Source organism: Anomaloglossus baeobatrachus, chromosome 1 (assembly GCF_048569485.1).
Source record: "Anomaloglossus baeobatrachus isolate aAnoBae1 chromosome 1, aAnoBae1.hap1, whole genome shotgun sequence".
Lineage (NCBI taxonomy): Eukaryota > Metazoa > Chordata > Amphibia > Anura > Aromobatidae > Anomaloglossus > Anomaloglossus baeobatrachus.
The window spans coordinates 895,945,081-895,960,525 of record NC_134353.1 but is presented as its reverse complement, the minus strand read 5'-3'; the positions used below and the strand labels follow the sequence as shown (position 1 = coordinate 895,960,525).

Genomic DNA, 15,445 nt, shown 5'->3' with positions numbered 1-15,445 from the left:
TACTGACACTATATACAGAGCTCCTGTATATAATGGCACTGGTGGTAATATTATTGTTATCAATATTGTGGTTTTTATTCATGATCATTATTGTAGTATTATTCGGGCACTGTGTGGTGATAATATGTGGCCTGGTCAGAGTGTGGTGGTATTTCTCTTTTGTATGTGGTATTATTTGGTCATTTATGTAGTCTGGTCATAGTGCTGTTGTATTTCTCCCTTGTATGTGGTAATATTCGGTCATTATGTGCTCTGATTATGGTGTGGCGGTATTTCTCTCTTGTATGTGGTTGTATTCGGTTACTATGTGTTGGTAATATGTAATTGGTCTCAGTGTGACGGTATTTCTCCCTTGTATGTAGTATTATTGATCTTGGTATAGTGGATTGTGTTTTGTCTGGAGATCACTTTGTCTCTCTGTCAATAAAGGGAAGATTATTTGCAGTAGAGATTAAATACTTGAATGTTTAACCCCTCCCTGTCCTGTGACTATAATGCTATGTGCCCACGTTGCCTTCTGTCCCTGCAGAAATTTCTGCAGGGATTTGACAGCACATGTGCGCTTCAAATCGCTGCAGAAACACTGCGTAATGAATGCAGTGAAAGCCGATTTCATGCGCTCTGGATGCAGCCCCCACCATAGACAGAGCGGGACCTGCATCCAAAGCGCACGAAAGAAGTGACATGTTGCTTTTTAGAACGTAGGGATTTGGCAGTATGCAAATCGCTGCGTTTTAAAACGCAACGTGGGCATGGATTATGCATAATCTTCATACAGTTAGGTCCAGAAATATTTGGACAGTGACACAAGTTTTGTTATTTTAGCTGTTTACAAAAACATGTTCAGAAATACAATTATATATATAATATGGGCTGAAAGTGCACACTCCCAGCTGCAATATGAGAGTTTTCACATCCAAATCGGAGAAAGGGTTTAGGAATCATAGCTCTGTAATGCATAGCCTCCTCTTTTTCAAGGGACCAAAAGTAATTGGACAAGGGACTCTAAGGGCTGCAATTAACTCTGAAGGCGTCTCCCTCGTTAACCTGTAATCAATGAAGTAGTTAAAAGGTCTGGGGTTGATTACAGGTGTGTGGTTTTGCATTTGGAAGCTGTTGCTGTGAACAGACAACGTGCGGTCTAAGGAACTCTCAATTGAGGTGAAGCAGAACATCCTGAGGCTGAAAAAAAAGAGAAAAAATCCATCAGAGAGATAGCAGACATGCTTGGAGTAGCAAAATCAACAGTTGGGTACATTCTGAGAAAAAAGGAATTGACTGGTGAGCTTGGGAACTCAAAAAGGCCTGGGCGTCCACGGATGACAACAGTGGTGGATGATCGCCGCATACTTTCTTTGGTGAAGAAGAACCCGTTCACAACATCAACTGAAGTCCAGAACACTCTCAGTGAAGTAGGTGTATCTGTCTCTAAGTCAACAGTAAAGAGAAGACTCCATGAAAGTAAATACAAAGGGTTCACATCTAGATGCAAACCATTCATCAATTCCAAAAATAGACAGGCCAGAGTTAAATTTGCTGAAAAACACCTCATGATGCCAGCTCAGTTCTGGAAAAGTATTCTATGGACAGATGAGACCAAGATCAACCTGTACCAGAATGATGGGAAGAAAAAAGTTTGGAGAAGAAAGGGAACATGATCCAAGGCACACCACATCCTCTGTAAAACATGGTGGAGGCAACGTGATGGCATGGGCATGCATGGCTTTCAATGGCACTGGATCACTTGTGTTTATTGATGACATAACAGCAGACAAGAGTAGCCGGATGAATTCTGAAGTGTACCGGGATATACTTTCAGCCCAGATTCAGCCAAATGCCGCAAAGTTGATCGGACGGCGCTTCATAGTACAGATGGACAATGACCCCAAGCTTACAGCCAAAGCTACCCAGGAGTTCATGAGTGCAAAAAAGTGGAACATTCTGCAATGGCCAAGTCAATCACCAGATCTTAACCCAATTGAGCATGCATTTCACTTGCTCAAATCCAGACTTAAGACGGAAAGACCCACAAACCAGCAAGACCTGAAGGCTGCGGCTGTAAAGGCCTGGCAAAGCATTAAGAAGGAGGAAACCCAGCGTTTGGTGATGTCCATGGGTTCCAGACTTAAGGCAGTGATTGCCTCCAAAGGATTCGCAACAAAATATTGAAAATAAATTTTATTTTTTGGGTTTGGTTTATTTGTCCAATTACTTTTGACCTCCTAAAATGTGGAGTGTTTGTAATGAAATGTGTACAATTCCTACAATTTCTATCAGATATTTTTGTTCAAACCTTCAAATTAAACGTTACAATCTGCACTTGAATTCTGTTGTAGAGGTTTCATTTCAAATCCAATGTGGTGGCATGCAGAGCCCAACTCGCGAAAATTGTGTCACTGTCCAAATATTTCTGGACCTAACTGTAGATTGTGCTGGGGACGCAGGACGCATGCAGTTACGCTGCAGTGCAATACGCAGCGTAACTGCATGCAAATACGCAACGTGGGCACAGAGCCTTACATTGTAGCAAATATGCTAAGTAATCGCCTATCCTAAGGCCATGTGCCCATGTTGAGTGTAAGGGGTACTTTGCATGCTACGACATCTCTACTGCGATATCGTCGGGGTCAAATCGAAAGTGACGCACAATCGGCGCCGGTAACGACGTCGCAACATGTAAAGCCTAGATGCACTGACAAACGATTGCAAAAGCGTCAAAAATTGGTGATCTGTGTAGCATTGGTCATTTTCATAGTGTTGCACCAATAGGAGATACGATGTTGTTCCTCGTTCCTGCGGCAGCACACATCGCTGTGTGTGAAGCCGCAGGAGCGAGGAACATCTCCTTACCTGCCTCCACTGGCTATGCGGAAGCAAGGAGGTGGGCGGGATGTTTACGTCCCGCTCATCTCCGCCCCTCTGCTTCTATTGGCCGCCTGCTGTGTGACGTCGCTGTGATGCCGCTCGACCCGCCCCCTTAGGGAGGAGGCAGCTCGCCGGCTAGAGCCACGTCGCAGGGCAGGTAAGTGCGTGTGAAGCTGCCGTAGCGATAATGTTCGCTACGGCAGCTATCACAAGATATCGCATGTGCGACGGGGGCGGGGACTATCGCGCTCGGCATAGCTATCATCGGCTAGCGATGTCGCAGCGTGCAAAGTACCCCTTACATACTAACCAAATACTGAATGTGTGAATGTGGCCTAAGGATAAGTGATAACTTATTCATCTGTGGGGACTGATTGCTGGGACCTGCACCGATCGTGCAACTTTTATCCCCTTGAAAGTGGAGCTCATGTCCGACTCGTCCCCTGATCCATTAATTCATTCATTCATTCAACAAGTTATCATAAACCTACACTAGACCTGCGTAATCACATGGTACATTGCATAAATCCCAAATACATCAAAAAGTGATAGTACAAAACTGGCACTCCAGCAGAAATGAATGCTGATGAATCAAATCCTCATATCATGCAATTACAAACATGTTGTACATAAAGAAACCCTTCTGGATTACATAAATTAAACATAACTTTCTGCAATGAGATTTTAAGCATACCCCACATGAAATTATGCCAGCATTCAGGTCAGTGTCAGACCATCCTGTCACCCAGGAAGGGGGAGATGGGAAAATTCAGACCTGAAACACTGCTGGAGGCAGATTAGAGTTTGTAGGAGACCACTACCTGATGAACCACACTGCCCAGCACCTCTACGCGCACGTTTCACACTCGCTTCGTCAGGAGGTCAGTTTTGTACTATCACTTTTTGATGTATTTGGGATTTATGCATGCATCCCCTTTGATTACAGTATACCAGATTGCTGGTTTTGCAGTATTACCTTTGATGTGTTTTGGGGTGCATGTATATATCCTTTTCTGACCACTATAATGTACCAACTTTAAGACCACACTGTCCCAGGATTGTTTCTGTGTTTTTAAGGGGTAATGACTTTTTACTGTGTGTTTTTTGATATCCATCTCGAATCATGTGATATATTGTCTATTGGTATCATGTTAATAAAATTTTGTAATACTTTCTGAAATCGTGTATTCTCTCTAATGTACCATGTGATTACGCAGGTCTAGTGTAGGTTTATGTATTCTGTTTGGTGGACATGCATATATAGATTATGGATCTCTATTTCCGTTTTTGGATTTATATTCAACAAGTTATCACCTACCTAACCTGTGGATCAGTGATCACTTGTTTTCACCAAAGATCCCCTTTCTGAAAACTACTGTAATTGTACATAAGTGATTGTGTGTGCATGAGATGTGCAGGAGCCGCCTGTGTTTCACAGTTGATGCTCCACTAATAACGGGGATAACGGCTAACAGGTGTTTGCATATCACTGTAGGGTGGGCCCCTGGAGTCAATTCCTCCGGTGGGCCCCAGACACCACAGTCCGATCTGGTGCTGTATATCACACCTCTATATACATAATTTCTGGTACATTACCTCGGTGTCAGTGCCTCTCCTTCTCCTGGGATCAGTGATAGCCTCCAGATTAGTTAGTTACTTCCCGTCAGTCTGTATATAGGAGGTGCTGCTGTGTCATAGATGGGAGGGTCGGGTTCTGGCAGTGGCTGCAGCAGCTTAAAGGAAGAGGACAAGCCAACACACATCAACTTGCAAGAACCACAGATCCTCTGCAGTGTATACTGTGCTGATTATAAGGTGATAATCTCCAGGAACAATGTGCAGCTGACCTGGTGTATCCGAGTCATGATACTGTGCAGCTCAGCCTGTATCTAATTCTACAATGTTACTAAAAGAATTCTGACCAGCACCTGCTAACAGAATGAAAAAAGAAAATGTGAACAGGTGCAAGCTGCTGTGACTGCAGTATGTGAAAAGATTTTCCTAGATGGGGCCCCAAAAGAGCAAATCAGTTCTCTAAGATTAAGCCCGATATTCATCCAACATTCTAAATTTATTCCAATAAAACAATGTTTTGTGGAAACGATCATGAGTTATTAATCGTAGTTCTTCCATTAACATCACTCCATATATTTTAGCGAACAAGAGGGAGGTTGCTGAAGAAGTATCTTTCTTCCACAGCAGGGGAATACACGCTCTTGAAGTCATGATTAAATGTCTCAGGCTGCGTGCCCACGGTCATTGTTTGCAGCGTTTTGGACGCAGCATGCATCAGCTGTGTCCAAAACGCTGCGTTGTACAGTACAAGCATAGTGGATGGGATTTCTAGAAATCCCGTGCCCACTGTGCTTCTTTTTTCCGCAGCAAACACTGACCTGTGGTGCGGCTTTCCAGGCTTCAGCGTATCAATTGTTTGCTGCGAGTTCGCATGCGTCCCCCGTAGGGAGAACACAAGCGAGAGACCACAGCACACTGAATCCTGATAGTGGGTATGAGCAGCTGTGGTCTCCTGCATTCTCCTGCGGAGGAGACGTGCTGCGTCCAGGACGCAGTGAGTCCTGATCGTGGGCACATACCGTTAATATGGAATGCCTGTAGATTTTTAAGGAGATGTCATAGTGATGGAGAAAGATGAGAACTGGTTCCAGGTCTGAAATGAGATTTGTGATTTTGCATTTCACCTGCTGCATATACCCCAAAAAAGAGAGAAACCTGCAGGACCAGAAAATACGTAACATATCACCCTTCTCCTCCCCACATCTCCAACACAAGGAACTTGCCTATGGAAAGACATAGAAGAGAGAAGAGTTGGGACCTTATACCACTGAGTAATTTATACATGGCCTGTCAGTCGGAGATTTACACAAACTTCGCCAACTGTCATGGCGGCAAAAGACGCTTATCAGATTGCAGATTCTGACTCTCCGCCCTATGGTTTCTCTGGTGTCTGGGATCAACACAGGCAGATTCGGATGACGACTTGCTGTGTGCTGATTCATAGGCAGAATTTCTGCTAGTCTGCTTTCTCCTTTAATCACATTTTGTGGGGAGACCTATCATATCTGCTCCCCTCCTATTATGCTGGTGGAATTCTTCGACCCATTCCAGCTATAGTTTATTCTATGTTGGTCTGTGATGTGTAATGTCCCAGTGTCACGGGGAATGTACTGACAGACCAGGGGTTCCTAAACTGGCCCTAAGACTCGAGACCCTGCACTGTCTCTCTTCTCGGAGGTAAGCTTGATGGTAGCCAGGTCCGAGACCCCAACGTGACCCTGTCTCCTGTCTAAGCCCTGATCTTACTCCTCCCACCCGGGGAGCAGGCCAGAAACCCAGAAACTAAACCCCATAGAAAATATAAGAGAGAACGAAACCTCGTACACTCTGCACTCAAACACAAATGAGAGACAATATATGTACAGGTGAATAAAGAAAAGGGTAGGGAATAAGTTCATAACAGGGGAACGTTCACACCACACAGAAAAGCAACTGTTATTGACCATGAACTGACAACTACTGAGACCGGGATCGCTGATACTATCTTCGGGGGTTTCCTACTACAGTCCCTGACAGAAGTTCTGTCGCTTATCCCTGTTATGTAAATTAAAGCTTATAACCTGACTTTAAATTCATCCATTGGTTTTATAAATTACTCTTTTGAAAGCTGAAACCTTCCCAAATTTGGTTTAGGTTATGAAAATAAAGTTGCTGCAAAGCTGAAATATTGATCATTTAATGAACACAGAAAGGTCAGATTTTGGCAAGACAAAGGTTTTGTCGCCTTGTCATATAATGCACCCAATCCTAGTTTATACCCTCAAATGTGCTCACAAAATGATCGGTTAATTAGTGGGTGTGTATAAAAAGAAACCCAGCACCCCAGTATCTCAGTTGAACTGCAACTTGACCTCTGACAACATGCCAAAAATCCACCCTGCGACCAAAGCATTGATTATCAAGAGGCAGAAGACAAGATCCACTGCAGAGGTGGCTGCCACCTTTAATGTGTCTCAGCGTCAAGTACAAAGAATTAAAAAAAAGAATTGAAGAGACTGGAGATTTATTTGACAAGCCCAGGTCCCCGCAAGACAACTGCTCAGGAGAAACGTTTGTTGGATAGAAAATCCAAAGCCAGCCTCTCTTCCACTGCAGCAGAGCTCCAACAGGCCTGGCCACCTCAAGTCCCTGTGTCAACTAGAAGACTTTGTAGGATTCTGCCTCGAAATGGCCTCCATGGTCGAATCAGTGCTCAGAAGCCAGCACTAAACAAAAGGCAGTTAAAAAACCGTGTGGCATTTGCCAAGTCCCACAGCCTGCTATCAGATGGACGCTGGAAAAGTAGCAGAAGGTGGATTTCTCTGATGAATCTTCAGTTGAATTACACCACAGTCACCGCAAATACTGCAGGAGACCTACTGAAGTGGTGGAAAGATCATGGTCTGGGGTTACATTCAGTATGGGGGTGTGTAAAACATTTGCAAGGTGGAAGGCAATATCAATAGCCTAAAATATCAAGAAGTATTAGCTACCTCTTACATTCCCAATCATAAAAGGGGTCAAATTCTGCAGCAGGATGGTGCTCCATCTCATACATCCATCTCTACAACAAAGTTCCTCCTGGCAAAGAAGATCAAGGTGTTCAAGGACTGGCCAGCCCAGTCACCAGACATGAACATCATTGAACATGTTTGGGGTAGGATGAAAGAGGAAGCTTGGAAAACAAAACCAAAGAATCTAGATGAACTCTGGGAGGCATGTAAGACTGTATTCTATGCTATTCCTGATGACTTCATCAATAAATTGTATGAATCATTGTTGAACCACATGGATGCAGGCCTTCAAGCTCATGGAAGGCACACAAAATATTAAATATGGCTCTAATAGCACCACAACTTCATTCACCAATGTTATGCAACATATCTTTGTATTAGAAGTTAATTATTTGTTTGAATTTCACATTACTTTCTGTGGGCGACAATACCTTTGTCTTGCCAAAATCTGACCTTTCTGTGTTCATTAAATGATCAATATTTCATCTTTGCTGCAACTTTATTTTTATAACCTAAGCCAAATTTGGAGGGTTTCAGCTTTCAAAACAGTAATTTATAAAACCAATGGATGAATTTAAAGTCAGGTTATAAGTTTTTATTTACATAACATGGATAAGCGATAGAACTTTTGTCAGGAACTGTACACTCCCCAGCTTTAAATAGGAAGACACCAGCTGTGGAAGGTAATCAGAGTTGCACACTGCTCCAAAAAGGATTAACTCCTGCATGACTGGGAGCATTGAAACAACTCAGCCAATGCCCAGCCAAGCTGAGCACTTGAGAGACCAGGTTGCCTGTCGGACTCTGCAATGTGAACAGAGTGTAATACTATTGTATGTACTGAGGATTTCGATTGCGTTAGGGCAATGACAACCAGAGACGAGTTCTTGGTGCAAAGATGTTTATAATATGTAACCAACGATATGTACATAAACGGAACAAAAACACGGTAGAACATAAACACAAGAAATACCTTCCAGGGTCGGAGCGAAAGGGAATTCCCGGGACCACGCACCGGACTCCCCCAGGGAGACCACCAAGAGCGAACCCCTATACAGGGACTGTCTGGCAATCACCCCAGAAGGCCTAAATGCGCAGCAGCCGGGACACAAAAGGGCAATAGGTATAGTCCAAAAATGTCCGTACGTGATGAGAGTCCAGAGAGGTTGTGAAACGGAAGGAACCGGGCAGAAGTGCCGATCAAGGACGGCAGACGGAGTCCGGGCACAGCTAGAATGAGACCAGGTGAAGTCCAGAGTCAGATTCAGTTGTTTCCAGAGGATCCAAATCACAATCAGGAACCAAGAGCAGCAGGGCAGGAGCACACAGGAAGCAGTATACTCAGGCACTGGACTAAGCTTAGGGGCGGCCTTTTATACAGATGGACAGGAAGTAGGGCAACAGAACAGCAAACTCCATGTTAACAAAGGGCAAGCTCTTTCAAAAGAAAACTGGAAATCCCGGAACTCTGACAGTACTCCCCCCCCCCAGAAACGGCCTCAGGACGGATCAGGGCCTGGCTTGTTCGGGTACCGTCGATGAAACTGAGCAACCTTCCGGGGCGCTCAAATGTTACCCACAGGTTCCCAGGAATCGTCCTCGGGGGAGTACCCCTGCCAACGTACCAGATACTGAAGCCGATGCCGATGGAGCCGGGAGTCAATAATGTCCTCAACCACGAACTGCTCCTGGCCGTCAACCATCACAGGCGGAGGAGGAGGCACGATACGACCATGAAACGTATTAGGGGAGACAGGTTTGAGTAGAGAAACATGAAAGACCGGGTGTACCTTCAAATGGTGCGGCAACCTCAGCCGACAGGCCACAGGGCTCACGATCCCGGTGATCTTAAACGGACCGATGAATTTCTGCCCCAGCTTCTGCGAAGGAACACCCAATTTCAGATTTTTGGTGGATAACCACACCGAGTCCCCTACCTTATACATGGGTGCCTGTTTCCGGTGAGTGTCTGCTGACTTCTTGTAACGCTCCTGAGCCGAAGCCAAAGAGTCCCTTAAAACCTCCAGATTCTGTCGTAGCTCCGTCACTCTGTCCTCCACCGGTGGCACCGAAACCGCCACCGGTGACCTAGGCAAAACATTCGGATGGTAACCCAAGTTAGCGAAAAAGGGCGTTACCTTAGTGGAGCTGCTCTGAGTGTTGTTATACGAGAACTCCACCAAAGGAAGCAGCTTCAACCAATCATCCTGCAGATGGCTGACATAACATCGTAGGTACTGCTCCAGGGTTTGATTAGTCCGTTCGGTTTGCCCATTTGTCTGAGGATGGTATGCAGAAGACAAACAGACATCAATACGGAGTGCCGAACAAAACCCCTTCCAGAATTTAGACGTGAACTGCACGCCCCGGTCAGAGATGATCTCATCCGGTACCCCATGTAATCGAAATACATTCTGGATAACCAAATCCACTGTCTCTGCGGCTGAGGGAAGACCGGTACATGGAATAAAGTGAGCAGCTTTGGTCAACCGATCCACCACCACTAAAATGGTATTGTTACCGCCTGAGACTGGCAACTCCACAATAAAATCCATTGAGATGGATCCCCAAGGGCGAGATGGAACGGGTAACGGTTGAAGGAGTCCCGTAGGAGCCACACGAGGGACCTTGCATCGGGCACAAACCACACATGAGTGGACATAGTCTTTCACATCCTTTAAACAGGTTGGCCACCAGAAAAAACGACTCAGAAATTCCTGCGTCTTCTGTACCCCCCTATGACCTGCCAACACGGAGTCATGGACCAATTTGAGGACCCGAAGTCTTACAGCCTCCGGGACATAAATACGTCGCTCTCTCAACCACACACCATTCCGAAGGACCAGAGTCACATCATTCGGGGGGGCAGCAAGAAATACGTCACCATCATAGGCCAGCTTGATGTCCTTCCACAAGTCCTGGTCCTGGATTACTCCAACGAAATTGGCATCAGATAACACGGTCTGAGACGGGGTTCCAGGCACGGAGTCCATGGCGTGGATTCGGGACAAGGCATCGGCTTTCCCATTACGTGAACCTGGACGGTATGTAACGATAAAATTGAACTGGTTAAGGAACAAGCTCCAACGGGCTTGCCGTGGAGACAAGCACCTGGCAGATTTAAGGAATTCCAGGTTACGATGGTCTGTGAGAACTATCACTTGCTGCGCTGCTCCCTGTAAGTGGTGTCTCCATTCCTTAAAAGCTGCAATAATCGCCAACAATTCCTTGTCCGCAATGTCATAGTTCCTTTCTGCAGGGGACAACCGGCGAGAAAAGAAAGCACACGGATGCAAGAGACTCTTGTCCCCAGTTCTTTGGGAAAGGATAGCCCCCAATGCATAATCGGAAGCGTCGACTTCCACAATAAAGGGGAGTGCGGGATTCGGGTGTATTAGTATTGGTGCTGAGGTAAAACAAACCTTGAGACGATTGAAAGCTTCCTGGGCCTGGGCAGACCACACAAACTTCTGTCTTTTCTTGGTTAACAGGGTGATAGGACGGACGATCTCTGAAAAGTTACGGATAAAGCGTCTGTAAAAGTTGGCAAAACCGACAAAGCGTTGTACCTCCTTGATGTTTCCCGGTTCCGGCCAGTCTAGAATTGCTTGTATCTTGCCAGACTCCATGTTCAGTCCCTGAGGAGAGATGACATATCCTAAAAATTGTATTTTTGAGCAATGGAATTCGCACTTCTCCAGTTTAATATACAGGTGGTTATCCCTCAGACGGGTAAGTACGGTCTTGACATGCTCCTGGTGTTCCTGTAGGGAATCAGAAAAGATCAAGATATCATCCAGGTAAATCACCATGAATTGGTCCATTATATCCCTAAAAATATCGTTGACTAGGTGTTGGAAAGCCGCAGGAGCGTTACAAAGTCCAAAAGGCATCACTAGATACTCATAATGTCCATACCGACATCTGAACGCTGTTTTCCACTCGTCCCCGGGGCGTATGCGGAGTAGATTATATGCCCCACGGAGATCCAATTTAGTGAATATCTTTGCCTGTTGAACTCTCTCCAATAGCTCAGGAATCAACGGTAACGGATACCGGTTCCGGATGGTTATCTTATTTAGTTCCCGGTAGTCGATACAAGGTCTCAGAGTCCCCTCTTTCTTTTTCACAAAAAAGATAGGTGCCCCTGCTGGTGAGGTAGAAGGGCGAATAAATCCCTTGGCTAGACTTTCATCGATGTATTCCTTTAGTGCTTCTAACTCAGGTGCCGCCAACGGGTAGACATGACCAAACGGGATCTCTGCCCCTGGGAGTAAGTCTATGGGACAATCATACGGTCTATGCGGGGGAAGCCGATCTGCTTTTCTTTTGTCTTATATATCAGCGAAGTCATGATAAACCGGGGGTAGAACAGGTACCTGTACAGTGCCCTCCGCATTCGGTGTTACTGGAACCGGTACAGTTGGACTAATGGTCGGACCACTCTGCGGTGGGAAGGATATTTCTTTAGTCTCCCAATCGATGACTGGATTTGTAGACCGCAGCCAAGGAATTCCTAAAATTATCGGAAAATGGGGAGAAGAAATTAACATGAAAACAAGGGTCTCCTGCTGACCTGGCTTCATCACACATTCTAGGGGTACTGTTTCCCGATCAACTGGTCCAGAAACTAATGGAGAACCGTTTACCGTCTCCATGGTAACCGGTGAGGATCTTTGTTGAGTCTGGATACGGTGTTTCCTGGCAAAAGAAGAGTCCATGAAATTTCCCCCTGCCCCAGAGTCTATCATAGCAGATGTTGGAATTAACTGTCCCTCCCACCGTATCTGAATGGGAAGCGAGCAATGGGTGTATTTCCCTTCTGAGTCCTTAGGTGAAGTTGACATTACAGTCAAGGGAAATACCGCATCAAGGTGTCCACTTGCCTCAGAGATATCGGACTCTGCATCCGTGTTGTCACACTCTGCCATGGCTGCCAATACCTTATTTGGGCGGTTTGGACAGTCAATCAGAAAATGGTCTGATTGACCGCAATAGAAACACAAACGCTCACGGAGCCGGTGTTCACGACGTTCGTTGGTCTCTCGCTTTTGTAGAGAGTCCACTTGCATAGGAACATCCTCGGCCTCCCGTAGCGTCTTGAGAGCGGGTTCTCTGGAAGGAAACGCAAAGTTGGTTACCCGGTTTACAGCTGCCCATTTTTCCTGTCTACGTTCCGTCAAGCGGGTATCGATACGCACACAGTGTTGGAGAAACAGTTCAAAATCCCCTGGAGATTCGGAACGAGCTAACTCGTCCTTGATGGTACCGGACAAACCTTTTCTGAAAACTGACAATAACGCATTGTTTCCCCAGTCGGTGTCTACCACTAACCTTTTGAACTCAGTGGCGTATTCGACGACAGACCGCTTTCCCTGATGTAAGAAAAGGAGAGCCGATTCAGCGGTAGCACGGCGATTCGGATCATCAAACATTTGCGCCATTGCTGTTAAAAAGTCATCCAGGTGATTTAAACGGATATCACGATTTTCTATCATAGGATTAGCCCAAGCCAGTGCTCGGGAGGTTAACAACATGATTATACATAACACTTTTGACCAGTCAGAACGGTAATAATCAGCATGTACATCAAAAAACAGTATACACTGGTTAACAAATCCACGAAACTGACTACGATCACCACTGAAACGAAATGGGGGTAACCTAGGCATACCGGCAGCTGATACAGACGCAGTGGGGGCGGCTTCCTGAGCCTCCACTCTGGTTTGCAAATCCTGAATAGCCGGACCCAGTACCTGGTGATCATGGCCCAGCTGTACCTCCACATCTCTAAGCTTAGTTTGCACCGCCTCCATCTCCTGCTGTAATGAGTTAATCATGGAGAAGAGCTGATCTACTCGTGTCTCAGTCATTGCCCCAGCGAAATCCTTTTATCGGCCTGAGTATAATGTAATACTATTGTATGTACTGAGGATTTCGATTGCGTTAGGGCAATGACAACCAGAGACGAGTTCTTGGTGCAAAGATGTTTATAATATGTAACCAACGATATGTACATAAACGGAACAAAAACACGGTAGAACATAAACACAAGAAATACCTTCCAGGGTCGGAGCGAAAGGGAATTCCCGGGACCACGCACCGGACTCCCCCAGGGAGACCACCAAGAGCGAACCCCTATACAGGGACTGTCTGGCAATCACCCCAGAAGGCCTAAATGCGCAGCAGCCGGGACACAAAAGGGCAATAGGTATAGTCCAAAAATGTCCGTACGTGATGAGAGTCCAGAGTGGTTGTGAAACGGAAGGAACCGGGCAGAAGTGCCGATCAAGGACGGCAGACGGAGTCCGGGCACAGCTAGAATGAGACCAGGTGAAGTCCAGAGTCAGATTCAGTTGTTTCCAGAGGATCCAAATCACAATCAGGAACCAAGAGCAGCAGGGCAGGAGCACACAGGAAGCAGTATACTCAGGCACTGGACTAAGCTTAGGGGCGGCCTTTTATACAGATGGACAGGAAGTAGGGCAACAGAACAGCAAACTCCATGTTAACAAAGGGCAAGCTCTTTCAAAAGAAAACTGGAAATCCCGGAACTCTGACACAGAGACTGAGTTTATTATAACTTGCATCACCACTCTAATGTTTATATATAGTGACTGACTATAATATTTCAATCTGCAGTGATTTTCTATTGTATATACTCTTATCATTCATGGTGTATGACCTGCTCTCCCTGCCTTCAGGCTTAATTATTTTATTTATTTTAAAACATGTCTGTGTCTATTATATGTTTTTAATGTGCCATCAATAAAAACCTTTTTAATTATTTCATAGTTGTTATTGGGATAATTTGGTTGTATCTATATTGGTATATCCCAATATCCCAGTAGGTTATAGGTTGTGTAAAATATTTTGGTCAAATCTTCTAATTTTGGGCTTTTAATGTTACAAATCTGTCTGCACAGGCAGGGGCTCACCATGACCATATCCTGATTCCCTGTCATTTGCACGTTTAGTAAACCTTCCACCAAAGGGGAGTGATTTACATAGAATTGTTCTGAGAACTGAGGCTAGACCCGTAGAAGCGCACTTGCGTGAAACAGCCATCATCCTTTTGGGTTTCCAGCGCCTGGCCCCGGACCTCCATGATTTTTATTCACCGTTTTAAGTAAAGTCCGGATGTTACTTTACGGCGGGTGCGGCTTTTTTCATCTCTTCACTGGCTCACCTTTCGATTTGCCTGTTCACACCAGAGAGCACCGCTGAAACCCCAGCAATAGTCAAGAGTTCGTATTTGTTCCCCAGCCATCTGCAGCACTGGACCAGGTAATCAAGTGGTGAGTGTCCGCATCTATTCTTTCGTTGTATAACTCACTTTAGCCCTATGAAACAAGGACAGCTGTAGTATAGCCCTGCAACCCAGAGACTGATCCTGGATAGCTCTTTTATCCAGGGACAGCTCTTGGATAGTGTGACGCCCTGGACTATCCAGGTCATCCCAGGTAGTCACACACACAATATCACACCCCTTCCAGTCAGGTAACAGCAGTCAAACACGAAAACCTTGTCACCACCCTCCAGGTTTGATGTCCACACCAGGGAGGGTGGAGCCAGGCGGTTGGCCCCACCCACCGAGGAGTTCACAGGCCTGGAGGCGGGAAAACAGAGAGTTGTAGTCTGGCTCTGGGAGAGTCAAGTTCAAGAGAGTTGAGGGAGGTTGTGTCCAGAAGCAGACCTGTGCTCAGGCCTGCCAAAGACTACTCCGGTGGCTGGGTTGGAACCCAGTCACCAATGGCAAGGAGGCAGATGGTAGTGGCCGCCTGCAGGAGACCGAGAATACGACCGGTGGAACCGTAAGGGACCGGGGCAGGGTAGTGGCCCGCCGGGACCGAACCGGGGAGCCAACTGGATACCGGAGCACCAGTCTGGGTACTCAAACCCCGAACTAGGCTATAAGCCACCACCATAGTCAAATTAACTGATTTCGGTCTGGACCTCAGGGGTTCATTCCCACCTAAGTCCCGATTGAAGGCAACAGCCCAACCATTCCG

General features: G+C 45.9%; 1 protein-coding gene across 3 annotated transcripts in view; it reads right to left on the bottom strand.

The window, feature by feature from the left end:
- Positions 1 to 4,593, bottom strand: part of LOC142255303 (von Willebrand factor A domain-containing protein 5A-like) — a 212,607-nt gene extending 208,014 nt beyond the window's left edge. For all 3 annotated transcript variants that reach the window (XM_075326844.1, XM_075326853.1, XM_075326860.1), the window contains exon 1: positions 4,462 to 4,593. The gene's annotated coding sequence lies outside the window, so the exon portion shown is untranslated. The remainder of the gene's footprint in view (positions 1 to 4,461) is intronic.
- Positions 4,594 to 15,445: the final 10,852 nt, after the last annotated feature.